At 42.8% G+C, this 15,000-nt stretch overlaps 1 protein-coding gene across 1 annotated transcript in view; it reads right to left on the reverse strand.

The window, feature by feature from the left end:
- mpped1 (metallophosphoesterase domain containing 1) overlaps positions 1 to 10,432 on the reverse strand; it is a gene marked incomplete at its 3' end in the record, with an annotated part of 325,357 nt that extends 314,925 nt beyond the window's left edge. The window contains exon 1 of the mRNA XM_080757519.1: positions 10,415 to 10,432. The remainder of the gene's footprint in view (positions 1 to 10,414) is intronic.
- Positions 10,433 to 15,000: the final 4,568 nt, after the last annotated feature.

Here is a 15,000-nt window from a genome sequence, read left to right on the forward strand (position 1 = left end):
GTACTGTACTGTACAAGCTCTCCTCTGTCTGTGTGTTAGGCTGCACAACAGTGACACTTGGTGGTGACAATAATTATGCTATTTCCGTGCTCGGATACAGGGACACACATAGCTGTCTATAGTGGTTGCACCACTCAAAAAACAGGAAAAGAACACTTATGCTAATATCAAACTTATGCCAATTACAATATGTAAATGTACAATATCCACTCTAATTATATGAATATAATACTGATGCCCTGCCCATGCACAGACAGGCCCAAAGCAAGTAGCCTACTAAAATATATATAATAATAATTAATAATTATTATTATCACAATTAAAAAGCAGAAATAAAGAAATAAGACGTTCCCATTCAGACACAGAAGTACAGGCCTGTGTCTGCATTAAATTGTCTTAAGGAAAAAATAAATACCTCATGTCACAGTTTGTCACTATAGTTGTTTCAGTTCATTTTAAGCTCTGTATAGGGAATCAAAATGTTCTGTTGTAGTTATAGTTTAGTTTGTTAAAGACGTTGGGCAGCTTAACGATGTTTAATTGACTACAGGCGATAGAGTGAGAGAGAACACGACCGCGTCGTCAACTCTCCATGCCCAGCTGTGCGTATATGGGACGAGTGGGTTTTTTTTTTATCACAACAAAGTTAGCGTCTTGGTGTTGTTGGAAGCCGTTGCTGAATTAAGGACTTTTCAAATGGAATAATTTATTTGGAACAATAAAACAAGACAGACACGCAGGAGGAGGAGGACTGCACAGGTAAGAGGAAAGGCTTGGAAGAAGTTTGCACCCGGCGACGGACAAGCTCAATTGTTCAACTGTGTAAAACATGCGTGGCTCACCAACATGAAACCTGCATTTATAACAGTGAATGGCCGGTTACTAAGGACGCGTTCGGAAATAGCGCAATGGGCGCACTGTGCAATGCAAACTGATAGATGTGTGCGCTCCGGTGTGGTTTTTCCGAACGTGCCCCTTACACCGCTCTGAATCTCGTCAGCCATCATTTATCTCCCTTCATGTAATCCAAACCACTTCCATATCCTCGGCTTGTGTTGTGGTCGTGTTGGCCTTAGAGTAGCTAGAGAAGACATCCGAAAGGTGTTGGCTCACTGTTTTCAGTGCGGTGGGCTGCTGGGCATGCCGTATATAAGCGCTGTGACGTAAAATACTGCCGTAAACACTGCCGTAAAGCGAAACGGCGATATAAACGATATTGCTTATTTTTCGTGATAGACATTTTCTATCGAAAATACGATATATATCGTCATATCGCCCAGGCCTACTGTGTGTGCGTGTGTGTGTGTGCGAGCGTCAGGTTGAGTAAAAATAACTGATCTGACAGCGTGCCCACCCTATATCTGTCCCCCCGCCCCAGGGCAGCTGTCTCTCAAAATGGCCAAAGTTCCACGTGGCTATGCAACACATTTACAGTCGGAGGTACATTAGACCTGCTGCTCGCGTTACACATAAGATAACCTAGGGAGGCTAACCAGGGTTCACGTGTCAAAGTCTTGACATCAGTCCGGGGGAGGGGATAGAAGGACCTCTCCCTCGCGTTCTACTGTCACCAAAGGGGCCCAAAGGCTCATTTTCTATATGGATTGTGACTCATGTATTTTTCATCGTGCTGTCATTTAAAGCGCCACTCAGAGGGTGCGGGGTTACTGTGAGCATGTCAACATGTGTTTTCAGGGGGAAGTCTTGATGTGTCCGTAGTACCGTACAGTACAGCAGTGATGCCTATAGTGTGTGTGTGCGCTGACGCGCGCAAAAACGATACAAACAGACATACAGTATTGTATGTGCGTACTGTACTGTACTGACTGAGCATGCATATGTTGTTGTTGTGATGAGACACCAGGTGACTGTATGTATGCTGTACTGCCCTCCGGGTGTGTGTGGAGGTATCGCGTCTCACTTGCCGACCGAGTAATGAGATGTTTTGACAAGTGTTGATTATGGATGGATGTATGTGGGCGCGCACACGTCTCACACACACACACACATTCTGTTCGCTGTTACTGTTTGGACATGCAAACACGTATAGTCGTATACACACACTTAACCAATTCTGACCTGAGATCAGATTCTAAAAATGTCTTCTACATCCTGACTGTTTTCTGAAAAGGCTATGTTTCTATGCCAGTCGTTCTTCGATTTTTCTAAAATAGCAGATCTACAAGCTCGTAGCGCGCCACTCGGTGGCGCGCTAAGAGCTTGTAGATCTGCTGTTTTTCAATAGCTAAAGCATAGCAAGGGGTTCCTGCCCAAAATGGGTTATTATAGGTAACAATAAAGTGTTATATTCATGCCATTTGTGTGTATATACTATTATTGATACACACCATTAGAAGTTGGAGTTAGGGGGCGGGTCAGTTGTGATGCAGAGAGAGAGACAGCTGTTCTCATCAACACAACAAAGACCACCTGCTTGTTTGTAGTGTCGTCCCCCCCCACACACACTGTTTGCTTCCTCCCCCACATTCCATATTCAAATAGATTCACTTGGTCTAAAGATAGCTTGTGGTTTAACTGTACTGTAGGCCCAGACCACTAGAACGTAGAACCCCACCTTTTGTTTTTATCGTTATGTACAATTATGCAGCTATTGAGTTTATTTATTTCATTTCTTTTCCACTTTCAACCAGGCACCCTGTTCTGAGCATGTCATTATAGGCACTGGCACCAAAAAAAAACACAGTAAATTAATTAATTGACTTTGTTAATGAATGAATACATCTAGGCTAAACTGTTTTCCTATTGACAAGATAAGGACATTCAGTGTTACCAATTTTGAAGGCTCTGTTCCATTTAGTGTAGGCAGCACAGTGCGGTCCTCAAATTGTTATGATTTCAGGTATACCCCCATAACTGTGAGAGTGTACACATTGAATCAAATGGAACCACAAAGGTCCAAATTACTCCATCCTCACACACTTGTACGGGGCCATTTGGAGCCCCCTCACGGAACCACGGGACCCCACTTTGAGAGCCACTGACGTAGCAGAGGGTGTTTCCACAATATCACCAACCTGACTCTGTTTGGCCAGAATGGAACAGAGCCTTAATTAGTATTGTGAAGTTGCCCGAACGGCCAAGGCTCCAAGAACAGTCAGTAATGCAGTTTAAGGGTCTTTATTTTTCCCTAACACTCCTCCACCAAAGTCCAGTACAGATTCAACAGTGCAAAAACACTTGAGCAAACACTATAGAACAAAACCCAACTGGCTAAGGGCTCTCTTCAGGCTGTACCTTGATCCCACAAGGCCCTGTAGCTCTCCCTCAGGGATGTTATTTGTGTCAATGCCCACATCCATCCAACTAACTTGTCTGTCCCTGCAGCCTCCCTTAATAGGAATGGATCCTACCACAGGACACAGAATCAATTAGCAACATTTCTTCTCAATAAACACTTTCAATATAAATACTTCCATAAATAACACCTTGAAGAAAAGTAACCTACACATTCTTAATAATGCGTTACAATTAAACAAGTATAGATCAGCATGAAAGTCAATGACAATTATAAGACAGCATAAGAATCACCCCTCTCCTGCATAGCACTTGGGCCCTTCCCCATCAAGGGAAATGCCACCAGCAGTGCAGGAGAGACAAATAACCAATCGGTGATCATTTAAATTTCACCACACCATTTTAAAATAGTCTTTGCATGTTATAGAAAGCAGTTTGTGTCTTTGTATATAGGGCACGGGTTGCCCCGTGACAAGTATCATTGGTAACACCTGTGAAGGAAGTAAGGTGGAAGAGGCCCAGTTTTTTTCCAACATGGCTGCTGTGCACAGAGCCTATTGAAGTCACTGAACAACAACATGGGTTATTAAACAACTCCCAGGTAGCAGGTATTTGGTCCCCAACGGACAAGGGGTTGAACCCAGGAGGAATTGGAGTGGTGGTGGTGATGATTGATTGATTGTTTGTTTCTTGTTGTGACAGGGTGAAGGAATGGGTGGATCAGATGCAGAAGGAACTGATCTCTGATTGTTTGTTTCTTGTTGTGACAGGGTGAAGGAATGGGTGGATCAGATGCAGAAGGAACTGATCTCTGATTGTTTGTTTCTTGTTGTGACAGGGTGAAGGAATGGGTGGATCAGATGCAGAAGGAACTGATCTCTGATTGTTTGTTTCTCGTTGTGACAGGGTGAAGGAATGGGTGGATCAGATGCAGAAGGAACTGATCTCTGATTGTTTGTTTCTCGTTGTGACAGGGTGAAGGAATGGGTGGATCAGATGCAGAAGGAACTGATCTCTGATTGTTTGTTTCTCGTTGTGACAGGGTGAAGGAATGGGTGGATCAGATGCAGAAGGAACTGATCTCTGATTGTTTGTTTCTCGTTGTGACAGGGTGAAGGAATGGGTGGATCAGATGCAGAAGGAACTGATCTCTCTGACGGATTCGGCGAGCGGCATTCAGAGCCTAGTGGAAGTAAGGTTGACACAAGCACGTCACATGCACTACACACACACACACACACACACACACACACACACACACACACGCCCCATGCGCGCACACTCATCATCATGGCATGCAGCCTCTAACCAATTTAGACTAAATTGAAAAAAATGTCTTCTAAATCATGACAATTTTCTGAAAAACCTCATGTTTCTGTATCAGTGGTTCTCAATATTTAATGGTCAAGGACCACAACAATTATCTGTATTTGGCCACCGACCCCCCCATCTGAAAATATGTTGTTCCACTATGTTCCAGGAACAGATGCAAAGATTTGAGTTAAAAACGTTTGTTCTGAAAGAATATATATTCAAAGATTTACACCACATTTTCACGATTTTTCAAAAATAGCAGACCTACAAGCTCGTAGCGCGGCACTCGGTGCCGCACTATGAGCTTGTAGATCTGCTATTTTTAAATAGCTAAAGCATAACATAATTCCTAAAACAGAATGGGTTAACACCTGACTGTTCACATTCAAAGACCGTCCATGTCAAATCTACACTGTACTGTATACAGTATATCATCATCAGGCTAGAAACCTTTCAGCTCAACAATAATTCATTAGCTCCTCAGAGGCCAACAGGCTGGGAGGCGTAGGGTATATTTTTGCCCCAACCTGTCCATGTGTTTCTGCCTAGCTGTCTGTCTGTCTGTCAGCCCAGCTGTCTGTCTGTCAGCCTAGCTGTCTGTCTGTCAGCCTAGCTGTCTGTCAGTGTGCTGCTAATCTCGGACACAACTGGACAGATCAACATCAAAGGAAGTGACATGACATGACCCACAATAGGTTGAATGTGGATATGTCTCTGAATTTAATAATAACGTATGGAAATTATTAACGGGAACTGCGGAGACTAAATCAGAACCACATTGGTTGCATTGACACACTGGTATTCTTTTTTTATTCTCCATTTCATGAAAAGTAACGTAGGTTCAAAACGGATAAGATTTCCACCCGACAGTGACGATATTTTAGTACTATTTGAGTATGCACACACGCATGCACGCACAGACCTACAGCTTTTTGTAACAGTATGGGTGTCAGGTCACAGATTCATAGAAAAAAAAAAAAAAAAAATCAGATTTTAGTATCAGTGACTGAGGTAAACAAACGTACTGTATTATGAATCACAGAGATCGTGCGGGCAGACATAATGAAAAGACTAATATGTTATTGTGCAAAACATGCCCCTTAATTCAAGACAAAAGAAAAACATTTTCTCCCCTTCAAGTCCCAATTTAGTAAAAGCCAATTCCCAATTCCCACAGACCTGACATTGTTGCAAAGTCAGGAAGGAGCCATTTAGAATTTATTTAGATACATGGCTGATGCACATTTAGCTAGATAAATGCTTGTGGCTCTTTTTTCTCCCGAGAGGGAATGGGTTCAACTTGAAAGCATTCAGAGATTCAGAGATCATTATATTGCATTACAAACCCGCTGTTCTTTATCTTTAGCTTCCAATCCATCCTGAATCACCAAATAAAGGATACATTTAGTTTAATGGATTTGTGGAGAAAAAAGAGAAGGCACACACTGTAAAGTACACATGCACTGGAGTCGTCATGCTGGACAGGATCTACTGTAACAGCAAAATGGCTCCTGATGCTACGCAAACAACTGCCAAGAGGCGCGTGGTTGTGACACACACATCAATAATCATACATTTCTGTGTGGAGTTTGCATGTTCTCCCCGTGTCCCCTAGGGTAGGTACCCTCACAAAAACATGCAGTAATCCTGGTCTCTAAACTGCCTCCCCCTGGTCAGCCGGGGCGCCTGATGAAGGGGAAAGGAACTGGTTGGAATAACATGTTCCTTTCACGCGCTACGTCCAACCAGGGAAACTCCCCCCTGTCAGGTGTAAAGGAGCAACTTGGACACTCAAGCATGAAGGGAGCATGAGTTAAGTCCGTTGCTCTCCCCAGGTTGGCGGAGGGTGTGTAGAGCCCAGGATCACAGTAGATGATTGACACAGGGGTGAAAAATGGGTTACAAAATCGTGGGATAAAAAATATATTAGATAATAATCATACTAATATGGGGGGGGGGGGGAGACAGAGCTTCTTTCACCTGACAAATATCACTACGTGATCATTTCCTGTTTTTTAGTTACTCTTCTCGAGCCAGACAAAACAATGTTTTTAAAGCCTGAGGGTCTAAGAGACAAAGCCAACGCACGTACGCCGTGCACACACACGCTGTCAGAGACAACCCTTCAGGCTGCTAAATAATTGGCTGTTTGGCATTTAAGTTGGTATTTATTATTTTGTTGGACCTGTGGACCATATTCCACAGAACAGAGAAATAGTCTGTGTTATGTAACCTGTCATGGTATTTTTTTTTTAAATCAATGGCCAGGTAGTATTCCTTTCCTTCCATTTAGTGGAAGGTTTTCTACCTCCAAGAGAAATAAATATCTACAGTTTAAAGTTTAAACTATGATAATACAATATTATTCATGCATGGTGATGTGCAGAGGGCAGCCCAGGAAGCGGTGCTTGGCTCCCATGCTGAACTTGGCTTCCTGTCCGTTGGCCGTCACGCTTAATGCAATGAACGGTGGTTGGCTGTGGTCTCCTTCTTCTATAGGGGGATTTATACCCTGGTGTCGTGTATGACATCATGTAGTGGTTGGCATTGTCAGTTATTTGTGTTAAGTTATTTGAAGCAGATGAAGTACTCATTACTATATATTGTTCAAAGAGTGCAGTCAAACGTACACTATTTGCTGCTTCTGAGATGTATTGAAGTAGAAGTGTGAAGTGTTAAATATGTACATACGTACAAAGTACGAAAAGTCCCTCAAAATTGTAGAATGATTGCATTGTACAGTAATTGAGTAAATTACTTTCCATCACCCAAGCCCATATTACTCTGACTAACACTAGCACTACGCTGTCTCTCTGCATTTCATGTGTTTACCGTGCTTATTGTAAGTCACCCTGGACAAAGGGCATCTGCCAAATGCCTAAACTTTGAATTTTAAGTGGTTTTAGGGCAGTGACATGCCCATAGTTTGTTTCATTTACATGTGGTAAGTGGAAATGTTTCCTTCAGTTCAACCCAATTGTCGTCTGTGTTCGGTGTTGCCATGTCCACTTTATTTGGGTTATTTCTAACGTCTAGTAACAGTTGCTCATTTGTGTCTCTTGCTTCACCTTGCATCACCTTTCCATCACCCTATTGGTGAAATATCCTGTCATGCTGACTTCCACCCTCCTCTCTTCTGATTGGCTCAGATCTATCACAAACACAAGAACCACTTCAGCATCAAAACCAACGACGCCAAAGACCTGGTGGGGACCGCCGCCAAGAAGATAGAGAAACTCCTGGACACCCGTTCCAAGGCCCTCAAGGTGAGTCCATGTTTTACAACACGCCAAGCGAGTATTATAGTAGTATGTTTTTTTGAGTGGTGCAACCACTCGTATAGACAGCTATGTGTGTCTCTGAGTGGATCCCTGGGTCCCTGTGTACCTGGCTGTGTCCGAGCACGAAAATAGCATTTGGTTGGTTTTCACCACCCAAGTGTCACTGTTGCGCAGCCACACACACACACACACACACACACACACACATACATTAACTGTATATATGATTTCGGGTGTGACAGTACAGTACACTGACAGTACAGTACAGTAGAGGGACCCCCGTTATTTCAGGGACCCCCGTTATTTCCAGACTATGAATGAGCCTTTAGTATTCACTTGCAAATATAATGGGCGTACAGTAGTATGTGTCCATTAAACCTTGTGTATCCAACACTGGACAGGCAATATATCAACCTGTTAATGTTATAAACAAAATGGGTGTTTTAATACATAAATAGTTTAATTTCTCACCCAATGCAACGTGTTGTAAGCAGCTTGAACTGTAGATTGATTAGGTAGATTGATCGATGTTAACTTTGATAATATCACCTCTATACTTTCAAAACGGCGTCCCGGAAGATGAAGATGAAGTTTGTGTCTGAGTAGCATGGCGGTTAAATGGTCGCGGTGACCTCTCTGTGGTCCTGTGAGTAATGCGCTGGATTGAGAACAAGCTCATTGCAATCAATAGAGCTAAGGGTCCACAAATAGAAGCTGGGTCCATTTAGCCCCACTGTGAAACATTTTACCTTAATGGACGTATATGTAGGAGGAGAGATTGCGGGCCTACGGAGGCTATTTGGAAGCAGAATGATCGCAGCAACGATAACACTGGGCTGACTTAACCTCCAAGTGTTCTCCTTTACTTTTGCTCCGTCTCATACAAGTTATTTTTTCCCTGGATCTTTATGAAAATAACACGTTAGAAGTGAATCCCTTAAGATTATAAGCCGGGTTTAATATGTTTATGTCTAGGGGCTGTATTTTGTGTGTCTTACTCTTAAGTACCAGGTCTTAATCCCTAACTTGAGTAAACTAAAGACCTGGAGGCGTGATCAATGCCTTTTGGCTATTCTGAGTGGCCAAAGAGCATTGATCACGCCTCCAGGTCTTTAGTTTATTCAAGTTAGGGAATAAGACCTGGTGCTTAAGAGTTAACACACGCAAAATACAGCCCTATAGGCCTCTAGGGAGGGGTATTTAGTTATGATTTAGTGACTATTCTGATTCTGCTCATCGATTTTTGGTTTGCCATTTTGGTCAGAGAGAGGTGTGTGTGTGTGTGTGTGTGTGTGTGTGTGTGTGAGAGACAAATGCCAATGGACGAACGCAATCCAATAAGGATGATGGCGACTGTCATTAACTTAATCAGGCGCCATCTTGGATTGTTCGTCAGTCCAATTCTCACTGTCTCAGGCACGCACGTACAGAGTGTGTGTGTGTGTGTGTGTGTGTGTGTGAGACGCTATGCCAGATGCCAGTCATGTGACTTGACTTGCACCCTTTGGGCACGGGCATGCACCCCCTTCTCTCTCTCCCTTCTCTCACTCACTCTTGTCTTCTGCGTCCTGTCTCCTGTTGTTCTCGCATCTGGTCTCTTTGAAATGTCTGTCTCTAGTGTCTGTCTGTCTGTCTGTCTGTCTCTAGTGTCTGTACTGTATGTATGTCTGTCTGCCAGCAGATACTGTCAGATAATATCCGTCCATCCTGAGTTCCTTATTTTGTCCTCTCATTTCTTAATGTAATTTTCTACCATGTTTCTAAAAACAGAGAGTTTTTCCAACTGTGTTTGTTGCGAGTTTGTACATCTGTCATTTTTTGCCAGTACATATCTCAGCACCCTTTGTAGGGATGGGTATCATTAGGATTTGTGTGAGTCCGGTACCGATTCTTCCGGTTCTGCTTATCGATTCCGGTTCCCTATTTCGGTTCCAAAATGGTATAAAATAACTTAACCCTAACCCATTTTAGCATTATGTTATGCTTTAGCTATTGAAAAATAGCAGATCTACAAGCCACTCGGTGGCGCGCTACGAGCTTGTAGGTCTGCTATTTTTGAAAAAAATCGAAGAACGACTGACATTATAGAAACACAGCTTTTTCAGAAAACTGTCAGGATGTAGAAGACATTTTTTTAGAATCTGATCCCAGGTCAGAATGGGTTAAATAAGAGGTCAAAGTGCCAAATGGGCGCAGCACAGCGATAGGTGAGCACGTGGTTAGCATGCTGTGGTCTGTGTCGGATTGTAGACGCACACATTTAATCACACACTTATCGCCCCATTATGTTTTATTCTCTCTCTCTCTCTCTGCTCTCATCTCTGCCTGATTTACAGTATTACTCATTGTGTGTGTGTGTTTGTGTGTGTGTGTGTGTGTGTGTGTGTGTGTGTGTTTGTGTGTGTGTGTGTGTGTGAGAGAGATCACGGTCAATAAGGAGGAAATGCGTAATCACACTGTGTGTCCCTCTCTCTCTCTCTCTCTCTCTCTCGCTCTCTCTCTCTGACTCACATCTTCGTCATGTTTCGAGATGTCCTCATTACACTGTGAGCACACGCGCACACGCACACACACACACACACACACACACACACACACACACACACACACACACACTCCTCCTGATGCATGTGTGCTGTACGACATTTGGATAAGTTGGCTCTATTTGTGCATAATGAGCACACTGGGACGACACGTGTGTTGACTTTCTTATTGTGTTCATCTGTCCTCCCCCCTCCCCTCGTCCTCCCCCCCCCCCCCCCCGGTGCTTTTGATATCCAGACCATCTCTCTGACTCATCCTACTCCCTCCTCATCAAATATGGATTCTGTCTCTTAATAACCCCTCTACTCCTTGATAGTTAACCAGAGCTCCTCCATCACTGCAAAACACGTTTAAAACCTAAACACCAGTGTGTAATAATAAAATGTTTATTAATGGTCATAAAATACAGTAGAACACAAGTATAGTTCACTCAAACACCTCACGAGAACACCTAGTGTTCAAATTTTAAACACCTATATTGATTGTAAAAACTAAACGCGTTTATGTGTTTAAAAAGTGTTACAGGCGATTAAACATGTTATTCTGTTTATAATCTAAACACTGACACGTTTTAAAAGTGTTACAAATATGTGTTTATAACCTAAACGCTTGGGTTTAGTGTATCCATACAGTATGGAGGACACCTCACTTTGACACATCTGCTGATCATGTCATGAGAACAGAAAGAGAAAGAGAGAGAGATGGAGAAACGCTCCTTGGTTTTAATAAACACATTTCTCACGGGAGCCAGCCAGGGAACAGCCAGGAACGTGACGGAGAGGGAGGGGAGGAGGGAGGAGGTATCATGCAGAGCAGAGAGTGTTTTGCTGTGTGAATATTGATTGGTGAGTGTTATTTCACTTCTGGGGTTGCATTAACCCATTTTGTGCGGGAACCCTTTTTTGGTGTTAGCGTTATGTCATGCTTTAGCTATTGAAAAATAGCAGATCTACAAGCTCGTAGCGCGCCACCGAGTGGCGCGCTACGAGCTTGTAGGTCTGCTATTTTTGAAAAAATCGAAGAACGACTGACATAGTAAACATAGCTTTTTTTCAGAGAACTGTCAGGATGTAGAAGACATTTATAGAATCTGATCTCAGGTCAGGTTGCGTTAACACTTTGGCAGCGACTCTAAAAGGGCCTGGCTCCTCATCAGAGTCGGATCCACAGTTGGTGGTGAGAAAAACAACAACAGAGAAAAAGGGTTTGTTTTCCTAAGCCGTAGTGTCGTGTGCACACAGAGAGAGGCTGTGGAGCAGTATTGACTAAAGCCATGACGACAAAATGTGTCGACCACTTTTTTTTCACTGAAGAAAACTAAATAAACTAGTTTTTACCAAACTGACCAGCAGACAAAACAAATTAACAAAAAAACATTGGGAGTTTTTTTGTTCTTGCTTTACTGTAAGTCGTCTGCTAAATGCCTAAATTGTAAATGGTATATATAGTATTAGGGCCGATTCATACTCCTATTTTAGAGCCGAATAAAAGTTGGTTCGGCGCTGTAGAGCCTACAATGTGACGTCATTTGAGGTTCGGGGGGGGGGGGGGGGGGGCTACCGTCCTAAAGTCGGCTCTTCGGTGCTACTGAAAATTTCGGCACTACAGCGCCGAAACAGCGGTAAAATAGGAGTATGAATCGGCCCTTATCCCTGCATGCCTCGCACTCCTGAGGAATGGGAGGTTCGGGGAGCGGTTCTGGGGTTGTTGTGGCAATGGTGGAGAGTCTTTTCAGTCCACCATCTTCTATTTAGCAGACTATGGCCGTCATATTCGAGGCATATACAGTATGAGGCATATATATGTGGCCCATGTGGCAATGGCGTCGTCTTCTTTGGTGAGCGAGCTCTGCCCAGCTCGGCGTCTTGTCTCGCAGAGCAGACTCACGTAAAGGTTTGTTATTTTGAGAAAGAAATGTCCCGCAATATGAATACTAGTGGGATATTGTGCGTTATCGGTATATTATTGGCCCACCAGCAGATCTACCAACCTGCACACATTTTGTGTACCAACCACGCAATTATAGGTGTCTATACGCCTAGAATTGCGTGGTTGGTACACAACATGTGTGCAGGTTGGTAGCTCTGCACCAGTGATACTGTACACAGTGGTCCGCCAAAGGGGTCGGACTCGGCAACACCCTGCCTCACTAATCTTGCACGATGTGTGAGTTTAGTGAGCTAAGATTAGTCATGGACAGACACACGCATGGAGTCAAATGGATTTCTAGTTGGCTTACTGGGGCTACAGAGCCTCGTCTTACAAAGACTCAGAACCCTGGGAAGGTGATCTATCAGCAAGGTCTCCTGTGCTGCCTCCAGTCTCCTCAGAGTAATGACCATGGATGCTGCAGGTTTATACTTACTGTATGCCACCCTGGTTGCCCAGCAACAACATGGCCATCTTAAACAGATGTCACACTATGCCAGCCATCGTCCACCCATCTATCTCTCTCTCTCTCTCTCCCGGCCCCCATTCCAGTGTTTTCAGTGGTGTAAATAAAATAGGTTTTCAATGTAATGAGTCCCGGGATGCAGGGATGGTCTTTTAGAGATGAGTCTCAGGGACATTTTATGAGTCCCACTTCAATGATGTTAGGAGTCATATTTAGCCTTTTTTATTTTATTTTTTTTACAAATTGCAGCATTTGACTTTTAACATTTAAAATGTCATTTTATATGTACAGTATAATGTGGTAACTTATATTCATGTAGAAAACAGAAGAAGAAATGGTTATTATAACTAAAGCTATAGCAAAATAAACTAGAATAAAAAACAGTACAGTACAGTACAGGATGCAGAGGTCGTTGTTTTATTGCGTCCCTTAACTATATACTGCGTTTTGGGATGCAAAATGCAGCCTATTTTAATCTCTGGTTTTACTTCCAAGTTGTAAAACCAACTGCCAAAGGAAGAAACAACCTATTATCAGTCATCCTCATTAATCCAATTTGTGCGGGAACCCCTTTTGGTGTTTTAAGCATTATTTTATGCTTTAGCTATTGAAAAATAGCAGATCTACAAGCATGTAGGTCTGCTATTTTAGAAAAGTCGTGAAAATGTGGTGCAAATCTTTGAATATAATATTCTTTCAGAGCGAGCGTTTTTAACTCAAATCTTTGCTTCTGGGGGGAGGGTCCCTGGAACTACATATTTTCAGATGGGGGGGTCGGAGGCATATTGCATATCATTTTTTGGGGGTCCTCAATTGACATGAAATATTGAGAACCACTGATACAGAAACATGAGGTTTTTCAGAAAACTGTCAGGCCTAAATGGGTTAAAGTGTCCTCAGAAGTGTGAGACGGAGTCGGGAGGCCCTATCTGCTAACCGAGGTGCTGCCTTAGTGTTATATGGAGTAAAGGGGGGTAATTACAGAGCAGTCATTGTTCTGCAGACAGTAGGTTGTTAAGACCAGGCCGCCCGGTGGTACGTCTGAGGAGATAACACGTTGTTAGCCTTTAATCCGTTCTGACCTGAGATCAGATTCTAAAAATGTTCTTCTACATCCTGACAGTTTTCTGAAAAAGCTATGTTTCTGTATTCAGTGGTGCTCAATATTTCATGTCAAGGACCCCACAAATGATCTGTATTTGGCCTCCGACCCCCATCTGAAAATATGTTGTTCCAGGGACCCTCCCCAGAAGCAAAGATTTGAGTTAAAAAAGTTTTTTCTGAAAAATAAATATTCCAAATTTGTGCCACATTTTCACGATTTTTCAAAAACAGCAGACCTACAAGCTCATAGCGCGCCACTCGGTGGTGCGCTATGAGCTTGTAGATCTGCTATTTTTCAGTAGCTAAAGCATAGCATACCAAAAAAGGGGTTCCCGCCTAAAATGTGTTAAAACGCTACACTGGAAGACATAATCACACGCTGGAGACACGCGACACGTGTGTAATCAGTGGTGGGAGAATTAAGTACTCTGATTTACTTTGACTTGATGACGTAAAAGTAGAAATACTAGCGATATTTTATTTCATGTTGTAAAATTATGTATGTGAAGCTCGGGTGTTTTCAGTTGGTTATTAGCCGACTAAATATCGTAACATTTTAGTCGACGCTGCCACATAAATGTGTGAAGAAATGTATTTTACTGTCCTGGGTTTTGGAAGAGAATAAAACCTAACATACAGGGTGATAACAAGGGAATATATTGGTTAAAATGTAACCCCAAAATGTAGTTGAATATTCTGTTGACAAGGTTTGATCATGGGGGAGCTGTGGGGGAAAGCATGTTGGAAATAGTTCCAGGAAGTGAGGTACCAGGAACGCCTGTATTCCAATGCCGATAAAGGGTTGCACTAAAACCCGCCCTGCAGCACTGTTTAATTACTGATGAAAAAGTTGTAAAAGTCAACAGTATGTATATCCATAATAACATAAGCAAGCAGCATGCTATAGCAGACAATACACTGGTTCTGTCTTTCAATCTAAACTAGTTCTTTCAAGCAATGATTAATGATTAGGCTTCGCTGATATGTTTCCACTGGGCTGCTTATGATTGATCAAGATTGTTGTTGGTTTGACTTAATGTTGACAAGGCACGTTCTGAATTTAGTTAATGGGACGGCTTTCAAATTGATTGATTTATTATTATTATT

Source organism: Protomyctophum bolini (genome assembly GCF_963924005.1).
Source record: "Protomyctophum bolini genome assembly, chromosome: 23".
NCBI lineage: Eukaryota > Metazoa > Chordata > Actinopteri > Myctophiformes > Myctophidae > Protomyctophum > Protomyctophum bolini.